At 34.0% G+C, this 14,864-nt stretch overlaps 1 protein-coding gene and 1 non-coding gene across 2 annotated transcripts in view; one reads left to right on the top strand and one right to left on the bottom strand.

Moving 5' to 3' along the window:
* Window positions 1-8,430: 8,430 nt before the first annotated feature.
* trnaw-cca (transfer RNA tryptophan (anticodon CCA)) lies at window positions 8,431-8,502 on the bottom strand. The gene has a single exon. It is a non-coding gene; the product is annotated as a tRNA-Trp (tRNA).
* A 5,193-nt stretch (window positions 8,503-13,695) lies between these two features.
* The window catches only part of st6gal1 (ST6 beta-galactosamide alpha-2,6-sialyltranferase 1), a 60,137-nt gene continuing 58,968 nt past the window's right edge, over window positions 13,696-14,864 (top strand). The window contains exon 1 of the mRNA XM_030154203.1: window positions 13,696-13,983. The gene's annotated coding sequence lies outside the window, so the exon portion shown is untranslated. The remainder of the gene's footprint in view (window positions 13,984-14,864) is intronic.

Here is a 14,864-nt window from a genome sequence, read left to right as displayed (position 1 = left end):
TGTACAATTCTTTTGTCCATTTTCTGTAAATTTGGCTAAAATTTGGATGGATACATGACTGGGGGTGTGTACTGGCAAGAATCTGGCGATACGATACAAATCACAATACTAGGATCACAATACAATATATCACAATATATCATGATACTGTTAAAAAGGCATTTTTTTGTTTGTTTCTTTTTTTTAAATGATTATTTCCTTAAAGAATTGAATTACACCCGAAATATGCACAAATACTAAACACTTTTTTTTTTTTTTTTTTTATCACAACAGGATCTAATGTTAAATCACAACATTTTCCTCTGTTCAAACTTAAATTATGGTTTACAAACATTACAGTTTAAGATCCTGTTCAAATGTTCATATTCTATTAGTTCATAACTAACATTATGACATTATTTTTGTGCAATCCCAACAAAGGAACTAACATCTGCCTCTCAGACAGTAAAAGGTGCTTTTAGGATGCTTCAAATAACCTTTATTTAATAAAATAGTGTTAAACAATAACAAATAAAATATAAACAAAAACAAAAATGAACCTCCACAATATCTGCATTTGAATAAATACCTAAAATTATTGATGCAGTACTTTTTAACATCGACACGGTATCATGAAACGAAATATCACGATATATTGCAGAACCGATATTTTCTTACACCCCTGTGCATGACTGGTGAAATCACAGACAACACAAACAATAAACAAACAAGATAAATATTGTTAGCACACCAAACAAAATACACGAATATGGGTGATATACTGATAATAAATAAAAACAACAACATATAAATACTAGTTATTAATTGATAGTTATATTGATAGATGATGTATATAATGAAATGACTTGCTCTTGTGTCAAGAAATTTTTGTCTTCAGAGGAGTTACAAATGATGTCTGGGGAGTTTATATCAATTATGTGTTTTGTTTTGTTGTTTTTTTTTTGCATGTTTTAAAAATATTTTAGCTTCAATCTATTGCTCAAATTAAGCTAATGGTTGTGACTTTATATCTGTGAAAAAATATATATATTCTCAGATAGAGTCACACCTTTCTCCATGGTTTACTTTAGTTTTATCTTTCTGTTAGTTGTGTTTTTGTTTTTGTTTTTTCAAAGTGAGAAAAAAAGCTAAGAATAAGTGTCACAGTGTCAAGTACAGCTCGGAAAAGAGTAATTTTTTTCCAAATATATGCTTCTGTTTACAATAATATGATCCACAGGTTTTGTTTTTATTTATTTGCTGAATAAATCTATATAAATACAAAACAAAATGTTGAGGTTGACTTTCTGATGCATTGTTTTTAACATATCAGTTACTCCCATGTAATGAAATAAGGCAGATGTTAACCATTTATACAGAATGTATAGAACATCAAGAATCTGGGCTTAATTGTTCACTTTCATATTCTTCTTAATAAGGCTGTATTAGGATTAAATAGGTCCTCCTCCTCAGGCCTAAAAGAAAATAGTTCTGTAAAAGCAAAGGTTTCTGTTTTTTTTTTTTTTTTGGATAACCTGGACAGAAGTAGGCTACAAAGAAAGTAGGTCTGTCTATTAAAAGTGAGATGGCCACAACAGCCTGATGTCAATAACCAGAAACACATTTAGAAATGAGGCTGAGGATGTTAAAGGCAAAAAGCTGAATACAGGAATACAGGCTTTCTGTGTTCATGCTTATTTTAAGTTTCTGTAAACACTCATACAGTCCTAGAGGAACACCAAACACAGCTGCAGTAAGTGTGTTTATTTTAAAGGTTCACTTATCTTATAGGTGATTTGTGATTATACTGAAAAGCAAAAACTGTTGATTTGAGGATCATTTGGGACAAGAATGTCATGATACATTAACCCTCCGGTATCCCGTCCAACAAGGCCCTTACTAAGCACCAAGTGCGCCATTTTTGCACACCTGTGGAATAATGTAAAAAAAAAAATTTCATACAGTTTGCTTTAAATTCTTTTACACTTTTTTCTATTTCATCAACTTGAACCGTGAATAAAAATACCAAATACTCAATAATTGTCACATTTTTAACCCTTTAAATGCCGTGTTTTTAATGTAAACCATTTTTTTGAATGCAAAAAAACACACAATTTTTTTTTTTTTCATATACTACATAAAACATGGATTATATATTATTTGATTTTTCATCCTGGCGTATGTCAATGATTAACAGCAACATCGGTTCATTTGCATGATTATTTTTGGCGCTAGGTCAAATGATCAAAACTACTAGCATCTGTCACCAAGTGTGCCAAAAAGGCACACCTTTAAATCAAACTATTAAATATTATATATTGATTTATTTTTCAGCTCTAATTTAATTTTATTTTTGTAAATCAAGGTCAGCCCTAAACATACATATCAAATAATCATTCATTTTACTTTTTTTTAACCCTTTAAACGATCTCTTTTGATCATGATGACATTTTTTGATGCAAAAAACACAAAATATGTTTTTTAATGCTGTGCAGCAATTAATCGTGTGGATTTCTGCGATTAATCGCATAGTTATATTGTGTGTGTGTGTGTGTGTGGGGGGGGGGGGTTGCCAGCATCAATAGCATGTATTGCCTTTAGGTGATATTTCAGACAGGAAGTACTCCGGTGATAAAAAATAATTCCACATTGCAGTGCTTCCAAACAACTGTGTCCTTCTCACCCCCACCATCTGAAGACATTTACAATGAAAATGTCCATGGAAAAGACCAGTAGTTTTTCTCCATGTTTATGTCCACACCAGTTTATTTCCGCTTGTGAGTGATTGACAGGAGTCTTAGTCCCACTAATAAGTACTAATACTAATAAGCCCAATAATATGTGATGTTCAGTTGTTCAAAGCAAGCAAAGGGGGCCCTCTAGTGGTCGGAATAAGTTGCACTAATGTATGTTTTGTCCTTGCAGTGTTCCCGTAGTCAGTTTGGACATAAGAAGGAACTAACAGACACGTTTCTTTCACTCTGTTTGTATGGCCCCAAAAACGTTTGCCTGTGAGTATTTTATGTTCAGTTGTTGTGAGAATGAATAGTATAAAATATCTCTGATGTGAACCTTTGTTGCTGGATAAAAACACGTTGTAAATCTTAAATTAATCTGTAAATGCTAATCGTTAGCGTGTCTATGGATGTCCCCATTGAAGTTAGCATCAAGCTAGTGATCTTTTTCCCATTCATTTAAATGTATAATGCCATGTAAATGCACTAAGGCAATGAACAGAACTGAGACATATTTTGTTTGTATGTGTCAGTTTTACAGTGAGTCTACAGTAAAAGATTTGGACAGAAGTTTTGGGAGTCTGGCTTTTCTTGGGAAACCTGTTGTCTATCTGCTGAGCTAATCGCTACACGCACACAAGCAGCGGCAGAAGAATAGGAGTTAGAATATTGTACTGTCCTCGCTAAGACGTCTGTACTTAGTCTGAGCTAGACAGCAAGCTAAACTCTGAACTGACGATGCAAGATATGTCCTCTTTAAAGTTTGCAGCTTTAATGTACATACTTGACATCATGCAGATTGACAGCGAAACTATAAAATAAAGACAAAATAATTCAATTATTTATGTCTATTAATGATATGCATATTCACGGAGAATGCATAGATGTAATTATTATAAACTTAAATTGACTGCTGATACAACATTCACATCGTAAATGAGTAAAGGTTAGTTCAAAGACTGGCATATTCTACCTAAACACAACCAATGAATTTACATAAACTTAACATGAGCCTGCATAAAGAATTAGCAACCCACCTCCGACTGCTAGCATAAACAAATTAGCTTAAACATGTTAATAACACATTGTAATAAACACATCCAAAATAATGTCATAAAAATGTTTGTAACGGCACGTTTGCATGTGAAATTATTTAGCAAACAACAGAATGATTGAAGTGGTGATGATGATGAAAGTTCGCTCTTTTCTCCTCTCGGCGCTTGGTGCGTGTGGAGCGCCAAAATAAAAGAATGAGTTTCAAAATAAGAGTCCGTATGTATAAATGAACTAACAATAATAAAACGGCATTAACGGGAGAAAAAAAAAATTGTCGGCGTTATTTAACGAATGCGTTAACGCAGTAATAACGCGTTAATTTGCCCAGCCCTAATGTTTTTGTTTTGTTTTTCAAAATACTACATAAAAATTGGATTACATATTATTTGATTTTTGCAGCCTGGCATATGTCAGTGATTAACAGCAACATTAACAATGTTAAAACCCCTTTAGCCCTATCAGCCCTACCGAAAAAATTATATTAATATTCATCTACTATAAAAATATAATTAATCAGGACAGTGGATGTTTTTTTCAACTTTTGTTCAAAGTTTAGACGCTAATGTTAATAAAAGTACATCAAAAGTGTATTTTAGTGCAAACTTTAATGTTCAAACATGATTTTTAATCTTTGTGGAGTGAAATATACATTATTAAAAATATCCGACACGAACAATTAATTTATGCATATCATCGTCAATCCAGCCGAAAAAAAACAAAAAAAAAACAGGCGAGGCTAAAAAAATTCTAATTTCTGTTTTAGTTTGTTGCAGTTTACTGAGGCATAGTAATAGATACAATATTTTAGACAATGGGAATATATTCTGTGAGGTCTATAAATGTCCATAGACACCAAGAACATCCATATGAACCTTATTATTATAAGTATTATAAGTAATTCTTTTGGGTATGTCTTTTTAGGCGTTTTTCCCCTGAACATATGGTCAGGGTTTAACAGGTTAATAAATGAATTTAGACCCTCACCTCTCAAATGAAGCCCAGATACCAGTAAAAGCATGATTTATGCCGTAATGGCTTTGGGATCAAAAACAGTGGTTATAATGGAAGAAATAGTGCGTTTTTGGCACACTTGGGAGACAGATGCGAGTCTTGTAATTTTCTTTCGTTTACAATGTGGAAATTTTTGTTGGTGCCAGAATTTTAACCCTTTCATGGATAGTGGTCACTACAGTGGACAGTTATTCTACAGCTGTTCTTTTGTATATTCATGGGTTTTGTTGTTTTATTTGCATATCAGTAAACTTTGCTGTTCTTGATAAACCTGATCTGCAGTAACATGTTTGAGAGAAAATCAATTGTTAGTTGTTATTAGACTATAATTAACAGTTTTCTGAAACAAAAAGTTTTTTTTCACATTATCTCCATGAAGTGAGTAATAACTGGTTTTAAAGTATGCTAAAATGTGAGAAAACATCAGATTAGCTGCATTAAAATAATATTTAATCGTTTTCACACAGTATATCACTTTCTGATATTGCATTTTAGATACATGTTGCTTTCCTTCAAAAAATAAACACACGGTGTTCAACTGAATGGACATTTTTGTAACTCCATAAAAACCAGGTTCATAAAAAATTTCCATCACATTGTTTTTTTCATGCCTAAAGAGGAATAAAAACACTTAGGAAAAAAATCTTGATTAAGGTTCTCATAATTCATGCATGAAAGGGTTAAAGATCATACAAAAATGAACAACTTTTGAATTCTAACCTTATATAAATTGTGAAAAATAATATTGAAGTTTTTTAACACGAAGTGCAAAGTGTGCCTAAAAAGTGCACCCAGATACCGGAGGGTTAATAACACTGGGGAACAATTTGAAAAAAATTTTTTGTTGAGTTAGATTTTTATGCTGCTTTAAACTAAAACTGGCATGCTGATTCCAAAACTGCAGTCAGTTTTTTACTAGCACGTCAAGTTTTTCCTCCACAGCTTAACCTCCAGATAAGCAAAATTCCACTGATTAGCTATAGTAAGACTTGCCAGCTGATTACGATTGGACTCATCTACAGCTACGTGGCAACTTGTTTGTGCAGTCACAATTGAGACAGTGCGGTGAGAGGTGTGTGCAGCTCCCAACTGGTCAGTACTGTCAGTATCTGCAAACAGAAAGCAAGCATAGTAGGAATTAAGAGGATTTGTGCTGGCTTTTCTCTTAACCTTGTAACCATGGGCATACCGTTGTAAGTTCTATTTCGTTTTATGCTGTTTTTTTAGTTTTCAAAGCTTGTAACTATTCCATCTTAGTGTTTTATTTCCATAGGTATATATTTCCTTTGTTCCAGATCATGTCTGCTCCTGCTACTTCTCGTCGTAAATGCCTAAACAACCCTGACTCCTTTTGCTATATTTGTGGTAGTTTCACCATTCCAAGTCAGAGGGCAAACATCAGTGCATTTGTCAAACAAGCATATTTTGCATATTTTAAAGTAAAACTCGGTGATCAAGACAAGCCATGGACCCCTCACAAAGTGTACAAGCAGTTGGCATTTGGTATCCCCATGGTTTGGCCAGAGCAAAAAGATTGCACAGACTGTTACTTTTGTTTAGTGAAAACATCAGGATTTAACAAGAAAAATAAAAGTAAAATAGAATATCCTAATCTACCGTCAGCTATAAGACCAATGCCTCGTTCAGCTGAAATTCCAGTGCCAGTTTTCGAACAACTACCTCCTCTAGAAGATCTAAGTGATGTTGAAGAACGCAGTGACAGCAATGATGCAGATTTTGAAATTCACGAGGATTCAGTTCGTAGGGGATTTGATATTTCATTGTATGTCAATATTTGAACATTTTTATAAAACAAGCACATATCTGTTAAGTACAGTATTTTTCATATTTTTTAAGAAAACTGGGATCCTATAGTTCAAAAACTTGACGTGATAGAGAAAAACTGAGATCACTTTTGGATTCCGCACCCAAAAATTACTTAAACCCAGCTGTCAGACCTAACTCAACAAAAATTGTGTTCCCCAGTGTAATTGAGTGATATCTGTAATCCCATTACATGGTCCTTACTTCTATTCCATCCCAGCCGTAGCTTCATGTCTGTTCAATGATCCTTTTATTTATCAGCACATTTCATCATGATCATTTACTTTGGTCAAGCCCAGATTAACCATATCGGCAGCTGGGCAATTGCCCAGGTGCCCGCGACCTCTGAAGGGTCCTGGGTAGCTCGGGCATAACGAAAATATCTGGTTATCTTTTGCTTATAAATGAAACTGTCCGCTGCCCGGAGCCATTGCACTGCACAGAAACCCTGCTCCTGCTGTCTGTGACCGTGAGCTGAGACCCTCTCCTCATTGGTCAGTCCAAAAAGCGAATCAGCGGTGGCGCAAATCAACGTGCGTGCACTGAGCGGGATGTGAGACGTCAAGAACTACGCGACATACGCGACGTACACGAATCAAAACATTGCAAACATGGAGAAGCAGCTAAGTGGGAGCGCCAAATGAAATTTAAAAAAGGAGAGGGACATTAAAAACAGTTTTAAAGACAGTTTTCCAGATGTTTATAGTATTTAGTGTATGTTGTATTTAGTATTAAAATGTTTAACCCTTGCCTTGACATGCCTTGAATTGTGATGTGTTTTTCTGTTTAAAAGTTAAACTGGGACCAAAATGTTTATTTTAGCAGATTATACTGCATTATATTTATTTTTTCCTTGTGGTGGCTCCATGAAAATGTTGAAATATGTTTATTGTTGAGAGAAAGCAGATTTCAAGATGTTTACATTGCACTTCCTTTAACTCTCTTGTTGAATTCTGAGGTGACAAGGGGATTTCTGTTTAAAATTCATATCTGATTCTGTCAGATTATGTTTGTGTTTTGTCTGTGGGCTTTTTCTGACCATTCAATACATTTGTGTTGCAAAAAGTGTTCTTAAATAAATACTGGATACTTTGGAAATGGTTTCTTATTTATTTGTTGTGAAAATGGAGGACACTTCCCTCTCTTTCTAATGTAGTGGATCAATTTTAGATTATACTGATTCTAATGTGTTTTGTTTTCATATCATATGCAAGTGAGTGGCCTTGACAAGAGGCTATAGTGGTGCACTTGTAGTTCTACGAGCATTTACATATTTGTACATCAAAATACATTTGACGATAGTTACCTCCGCCAAGGAGGTTATGTTTTTGCCAGGGTTTGTTTGTTTGTCTGTTTGTTTGTCTATTCGTTAGTGTGCAACATAACTCAAAAAGTTATGGACAGATTTGGATGAAATTTTCAGGGTTTGTTGGAAATGGGATAAGGAAGAAATGATTAAATTTTGGTGGTGATCGGGGGTGGGGGGGCCCACGGGGGGGGGCACTGATCAGCCTTGGCGGAGGTCTGCGCTCTCCGAGTGCTTCTAGTTAGATATTGAAGTATGGGGTATATTTACATATATTCCTGGAATTTATTCTGTATTTTGCCAGATTATAGGGATCCTGGGGTTGTGATGATGGGGCCCTTCAATATTGTTGCCCAGGGTACAATGAAGTGTTAATCCGGCCCTGACTTTGGTTTAGTTTTACAAATGCATTGAAAGGCTATTGATATTTTCACAGTCATTATTTCTGGACCTCAGTGGCCCATTGAAATTTTATTATAGTAAACTGAAAAGTAAAATAAGAAAAGGAAAAGAAAGAAATGACCCCGACGTGATTTGAACACGCAACCTTCTGATCTGGAGTCAGACGCGCTACCGTTGCGCCACGAGGTCTGTCCGGTAACGATGGAATCACATTTCCGTTAAGTACATGTCAATAGGGTTTAAACTGTAATACCGTTTATATTGTTGCTTTATGTTCTGAACAACGAATCACTAAATTGTAACCACAACGAAAGCAAAGTTAAAAACACAAACCTGACACAGACAGCTTATGCTAGCTGTGGTTAGCAGAGGACCTGCTAGCTAAACAAACCGGCAGGAATATCCGCTTATTTCTAAATGGACTACATGTACAAATGCATATCAGCTGTTTGACTGTCTTATGTCTGAAAGAGTCCACTCAAATACCGAAAATTAACATTAATACACTAAACAGTTCATATTAAAAGCGTTTCATCTCAAGGGAGGTCTGAAAATACGTGCAAAATAATGAGCATTTAAAAGGTTAGTATTTATTATTATTATATTGTCATTGAAATAAAGCTAATTGAACAACAATGCCTCCTGAATTTATATGGATATATTTATATGGGTTTATTTCTATTTCTATAACCTTCCACTGAATCGTAATTATTTATCTACGGTAAGCAATTTTTTCGTCTTATTTTAAGAATAAAGGCGTGGCAGTGTCAATGAAGATATACAAGATATACAATCCGAACTATTCAGGGTAGAGGGAAATCATGTGTCCTTTAGGATTAGTGTCAGTTGCGTGAGTCTTCATCCGCTCTTCTCTGCTTCTCTGCGCTGTTTGTTGGCACTGCTGCAGAGAGTCTGTCAAGTTACACAGAGTACAGCAGGACAGGACCGGAAGTCTGCTGTTCCTCCAAAATAAAATGTAGCTATGAGCAAAAAGTTTCAATGCTGAAGTGGTTTCCATAGCAGTAGAAAATGATACTGTATTTTCTACATTTCACACGTAATCACGATTATTACTGTCCTTGTCATTAACCCTTTCATGCATAGGCCACTCCAGTGGACAGTTCTTCTCCAGCTGTTCTCTTGTACAGGGTGGGGAAGCAAAATTTACAATGAACATTTAGTTGTTTTTTCTCAACAGGCACTACGTCAATTGTTTTGAAACCAAACATATATTGATGTCATAATCATACCTAACACTATTATCCATACCTTTTCAGAAACTTTTGCCCATATGAGTAATCAGGAAAGCAAACGTCAGAGTGTGTGATTTGCTGAATGCACTCGTCACACCAAAGGAGATTTCAAAAATAGTTGGAGTGTCCATAAAGACTGTTTAGAATGGAAAGAAGAGAATGACTATGAGCAAAACTATTACGAGAAAGTCTGGAAGATACTATTAAAGAAGAATGGGAGAAGTTGTCACCCCAATATTTGAAGAACACTTGCGCAAGTTTCAGGAAGCGTGTGAAGGCAGTTATTGAGAAAGAAGGAGGACACATAGAATAAAAACATTTTCTATTATGTACATTTTCTTGTGGCAAATAAATTCTCATGACTTTCAATAAACTAACTGGTGATACACTGTCTTTCAATCCTGCCTCAGAATATTGTAAATTTTGCTTCCCCACCCTGTATATTCATGGGTTTTGTTATTTTAGTTCCATATCAGCCAACACAGTGAACACTTACACACCATCCCATACACTGACATTCAGACCATTACTGTAACTTTGCTGTTCTAGATAAACCTGATCTGCACTAACATGTTTAAGTGCAAATCAATTGTTGTTTGTAAGATAAGAAGTTTTTTTTTTGCATATTATCTCCATGAAGTGAGTAATTACTAACATTAGAATATGTTAAAATGTGAGACGACATCAGATTAGCAGCATTAAAAATGTTTTTATTTTATTGTTTTCATATCACTTTCTGATATTGGGTTTTAAACATATGTTTCTTTACTTCAAAAATTAAATGCATGGATATTTTTGTAATTCTGTAGGAAAAAAAAAAACTTGATTGCATTGTTTATTTCATGCCTAAGGAGGAATAAAAACACTGAAGAAAAAAATCTTGACTAAGGTTCTCACAATTCATGCATGAAAGGGTTAATAAGTTGATTAAGAAAAATGTTTGACCTACATTTTGACAGTAGTTTTAGTTTCTCTACTCTTTCTCTGTGGAACAACTTCACTGTAGTTGAATGTCTCCTATGGCTGATATCCATCCTTTCAAAGTAATATTCATTCACGGTCTATATTAATGCTTGCCTTAACATGTAGGCCTACCTTTCCAACTGCATTCTTCTTCTTTTTTTTTGTACATATAAAGTAGCCTATTGTTCATTTAGCCAACCCAAACTATGGCTTGTAGCTGCTGAGTTTTGTTGTTTTGCTTTTTATTATTGTTGCAAAAAAAAAATTCCAGTAGAGACAACAGGAAATGACAAGGCCCTACATACATCAGCATTTACAAAAAACTCAAGGCATTAAAATAATAATACAAAATTAATGATGATGAAACGTGAAAAAACAGGCATTAAAATAATAAATACATTTCAGCAGCTTCACAAATTGTTTACACAGTCGGATGGAAGTTTCTTAACAGATTCATCGAGGAGAACAATACTTTTAGTTCGTCTTTAAGACAGTTTAAGTTTGGCAGTTTGTTTTTCCAATTGTTTTATCGTATGTGGTATTTACCCATAATAAGAATGATGTTAATCAAAAGTGATGTATCTCTGTTCAAATTATTTTTATATAACATGGTATCTTGAATTATAAATTGTTTAAGATTTCTAAGTTTATTTTGTAACCAGTTATCCACATATTTCCAGAATTTCTTAACCACTTGGCAAGAAAAAAACAAATGTTAAACTTTTTATACCCAACACTGCACATATGAGGCTAATACAGCACCTTTGTTTTCCTAAGTACGTTAGCTAATTAGTAGATGTGAATACTTTCAACTCACCTTCCCTGACACTGCAGGTAATCTACGGAAGAGGATTAGGGTCACTGGAAAAAAAAAAAAAAAAAAAAAAAATCAATGAATTAAGGTCCTATATATATATATTTTTTATTATTCTGAGAAAAAAGTCAGAATTCTGAGAAAAAAGTCAGAATTCAGACTTTTTTTTTTCCTCAGAATTCTGACTTTAATCTCAGAACAATAATTTTGAAAAAATATTTTAAACAATTACAATTCTGAGGAAAAAAAAAGGAAATTCCAAGATTAAAGTCAGAATTCTGAGAAAAAAGTCAAAATTCAGCCTTTTTTTCTCTCAGAGTTCTAACTTCAATCTCAGGACAATAATTTTAAAAATGATTTAAAACAGTTACAGTTCTGAGGAAAAAAAAAAAAAAAATCAGAATTCTGAGATTAAAGTCAGAATTCTGAGGAAAAAAGTCAGAATTCAGACTGTTTTTTTCCCCTCAGAATTCTGACTTTAATCTCAGAACAATAATTTTGAAAAAAATATTTAAAACAGTTACAATTCTGAGAGAAAAAAAAAGGAAATTCCGAGATTAAAGTCAGAACTCTGAGAAAAAAGTCAGAATTGAGCCTTTTTTTTCTCTCAGAATTTTGACTTTAATCTCAGGACAATAATTCCAAAAAAAAAAAAGATTTAAAACAGTTCCAATTCTGAGAGAAAAAAACAAAAAAACAAAAAAACTGAATTCTGAGATTAAAGTCAGAATTCAGACTTTATATTTTTCCTCAAAATTCTGACTTTAATCTCAGAACAATAATTTTGAAAAAAAATATTTAAAACAGTTACAATTCTGAGAACAAAAAAAAAAAGGAAATTCCGAGATTAAAGTCAAAATTCTGAGGAAAAAACTCAGAATTCAGCCTTTTTTTTCTCTCAGAATTCTGACTTCAATCTCAGGACAATAATTTAAAAAATGATTTAAAACAGTTACAATTCTGAGAGAAAAAAAAAAAATCAGAATTCTGAGATTAAAGTCAGAATTCTGAGGAAAAAAGTTAGAATTCAGACTGTTTTTTTCCCCTCAGAATTCTGACTTTAATCTCAGAACAATAATTTTGAAAAAAAAAAAAAAAATTAAAACAGTTACAATTCTGAGAAAAAAAAAAGGAAATTCCGAGATTAAAGTCAGAACTCTGAGAAAAAAGTCAGAATTCAGCCTTTTTTTTCTCTCAGAATTTTGCCTTTAATCTCTGGACAATAACAATAATTAAAAAAAAAAAAAAAAGATTTAAAACAGTTCCAATTCTGAGAGAAAAAAAAACAACTGAATTCTGAGATTAAAGTCAGAATTCAGACTTTATATTTTTCCTCAGAATTCTGACTTTAATCTGAGTACAATGATTTTGAAAAAAAAATATTTAAAACAGTCACAATTCTGAGAACAAAAAAAAAAAAACAAAGGAAATTCCGAGATTAAAGTAAAAAATTCTGAGAAAAAAGTCAGAATTCAGCCTTTTTTTTCTCTCAGAATTTTGACTTCAATCTCAGGACAATAATTAAAAAAAAAAAAAAAAAAAAAAAAAAGATTTAAAACCGTTACAATTCTGAGAAAAAAAAAAACAACTAAAAAAATCAGAATTCTGAGATTAAAGTCAGAACTCTGAGAAAAAAGTCAGAATTCAGCCTTTTTTCTCTCTCAGAATTTTGACTTTAATCTCAGGACAATAATTTAAAAAATTATTTAAAACAGTTCCAATTCTGAGAAGAAAAAAAAAAAAACAAAGGAAATTCCGAGATTAAAGTAAAAAATTCTGAGAAAAAAGTCAGAATTCAGCCTTTTTTTTCTCTCAGAATTTTGACTTCAATCTCAGGACAATAATTAAAAAAAAAAAAAAAAAAAAAAAAGATTTAAAACCGTTACAATTCTGAGAAAAAAAAAAACAACTAAAAAAATCAGAATTCTGAGATTAAAGTCAGAACTCTGAGAAAAAAGTCAGAATTCAGCCTTTTTTCTCTCTCAGAATTTTGACTTTAATCTCAGGACAATAATTTAAAAAATTATTTAAAACAGTTCCAATTCTGAGAAGAAAAAAAAAAAAGTCAGAATTCTGAGGAAAAACAGTCAGAATTCAGACTTTTTTTTTTCTCAGAATTTTGACTTTTTTCTCAGAACAATAATAAAAAAAAAAACATATTGGACCTTAACTTTTTTTTTTTTTTTTTTTTTTCAGTGGCCTTAATCCTCTCCGTAGATAATCTGATCTAATACAGATCCGTGTACCTCCGCTGCATCTGTCCGGTGCAGAGTTCCCTGCGGCCGCTCTTATTTTGATACTCTGAGCGGAAGTACCGTTCCACTGCTGCAGCTTTGACACTTGGTGCTGCTGCAGATCTGGAGTGCAGCACGCAGAGAGAGAGAGAGAGAGAGAGAGAGAGAGAGAGAGAGAGCGCTCCCCGTTCCGGTCCTGCAGCTCCTGCTTCTCTAAATGCCACCGGACGCCGACGGCTGCCTGGGTCCGGACGGACGGACAGCGGTACCAGTGCGCGGAGGGCTGATCGGGAACATGGCGGCGGAAACAACAGCCTGCCGGGCACCTTAGCGACCACAGAGCCTGGGACTGAAGGAGGGAGAGAGAGAGAGAGAGAGAGAGACGGAGGAGCATCACTTTACACAGGTCACAACACAACACCTTAGATAAACCTAGAGTGGAGCATCCATCCATCCATCCATCCATCCATCCATCCATCCATCTATCTATCTATCTATCTATCTATCTATCTATCTATCTATCTATCTATCTATCTATCTATCTATCTATCTATCTATCTATCTATCTATCTATCTAAATCCTCTGTGGTGGCTGGCATGACTTGCATGTGTGTGTGGTTTCTCTATATTTCAGTTGTTTTCCTGTTGGCCTGTCCACCTCTACAGGATGCTCTTCCACTGTTCTGATTATCACTGCATCACCACTATTTACATTAGAACATGAGGCCGCAGTAACACTCTGTACACTGTATGTGTTTATGAATGATAATAATATTCACTCCTTCCCTTGTGCCATCATCTCCTTTGTTTTTCTCCCTCCTCCTTCATCTTGTTTCCTTTACTTTCTTCCCTCTGATTTCCTCCCTGCTTTCTTCTTCCTCCTCTTCTCTCTCTCTCTTGTCTTTCACGCTCACCTTCCTCTCACCTCTCCTTGTTTCTGCGCTTCTTTCTGACTTTCATTCATTCTTTCATCCGTAGTCTTTCTTTTTACTGTTTCACATCCCAGCTGTCCCTCCCTCTTTTTTAATCCTTCCCCTCTTGTTCTTAGTCGCTTTTCATCTTCATCCTCGTTTTACTTCTTTATTGTCAGTTCTTTAAATCCTTTGTTTCACAAATCCAATGCAGGCCGAGGACGTGCTTATATCAAGGATCTCAAACTCCTTTTCTTTCAGGGGTCCGATTTGATCTCTGGTAAAATAATAGCATAATAACGGATAAATAATGACAACTCCAAATTTTTTGTCTTTGTTTTAGTGCAAAAAAAACCCCCATTAAATTATGAAAATG

This window comes from Sphaeramia orbicularis, chromosome 14, assembly GCF_902148855.1.
Source record: "Sphaeramia orbicularis chromosome 14, fSphaOr1.1, whole genome shotgun sequence".
Lineage (NCBI taxonomy): Eukaryota > Metazoa > Chordata > Actinopteri > Kurtiformes > Apogonidae > Sphaeramia > Sphaeramia orbicularis.
This window is presented reverse-complemented; position numbering and strand designations above follow the sequence as displayed.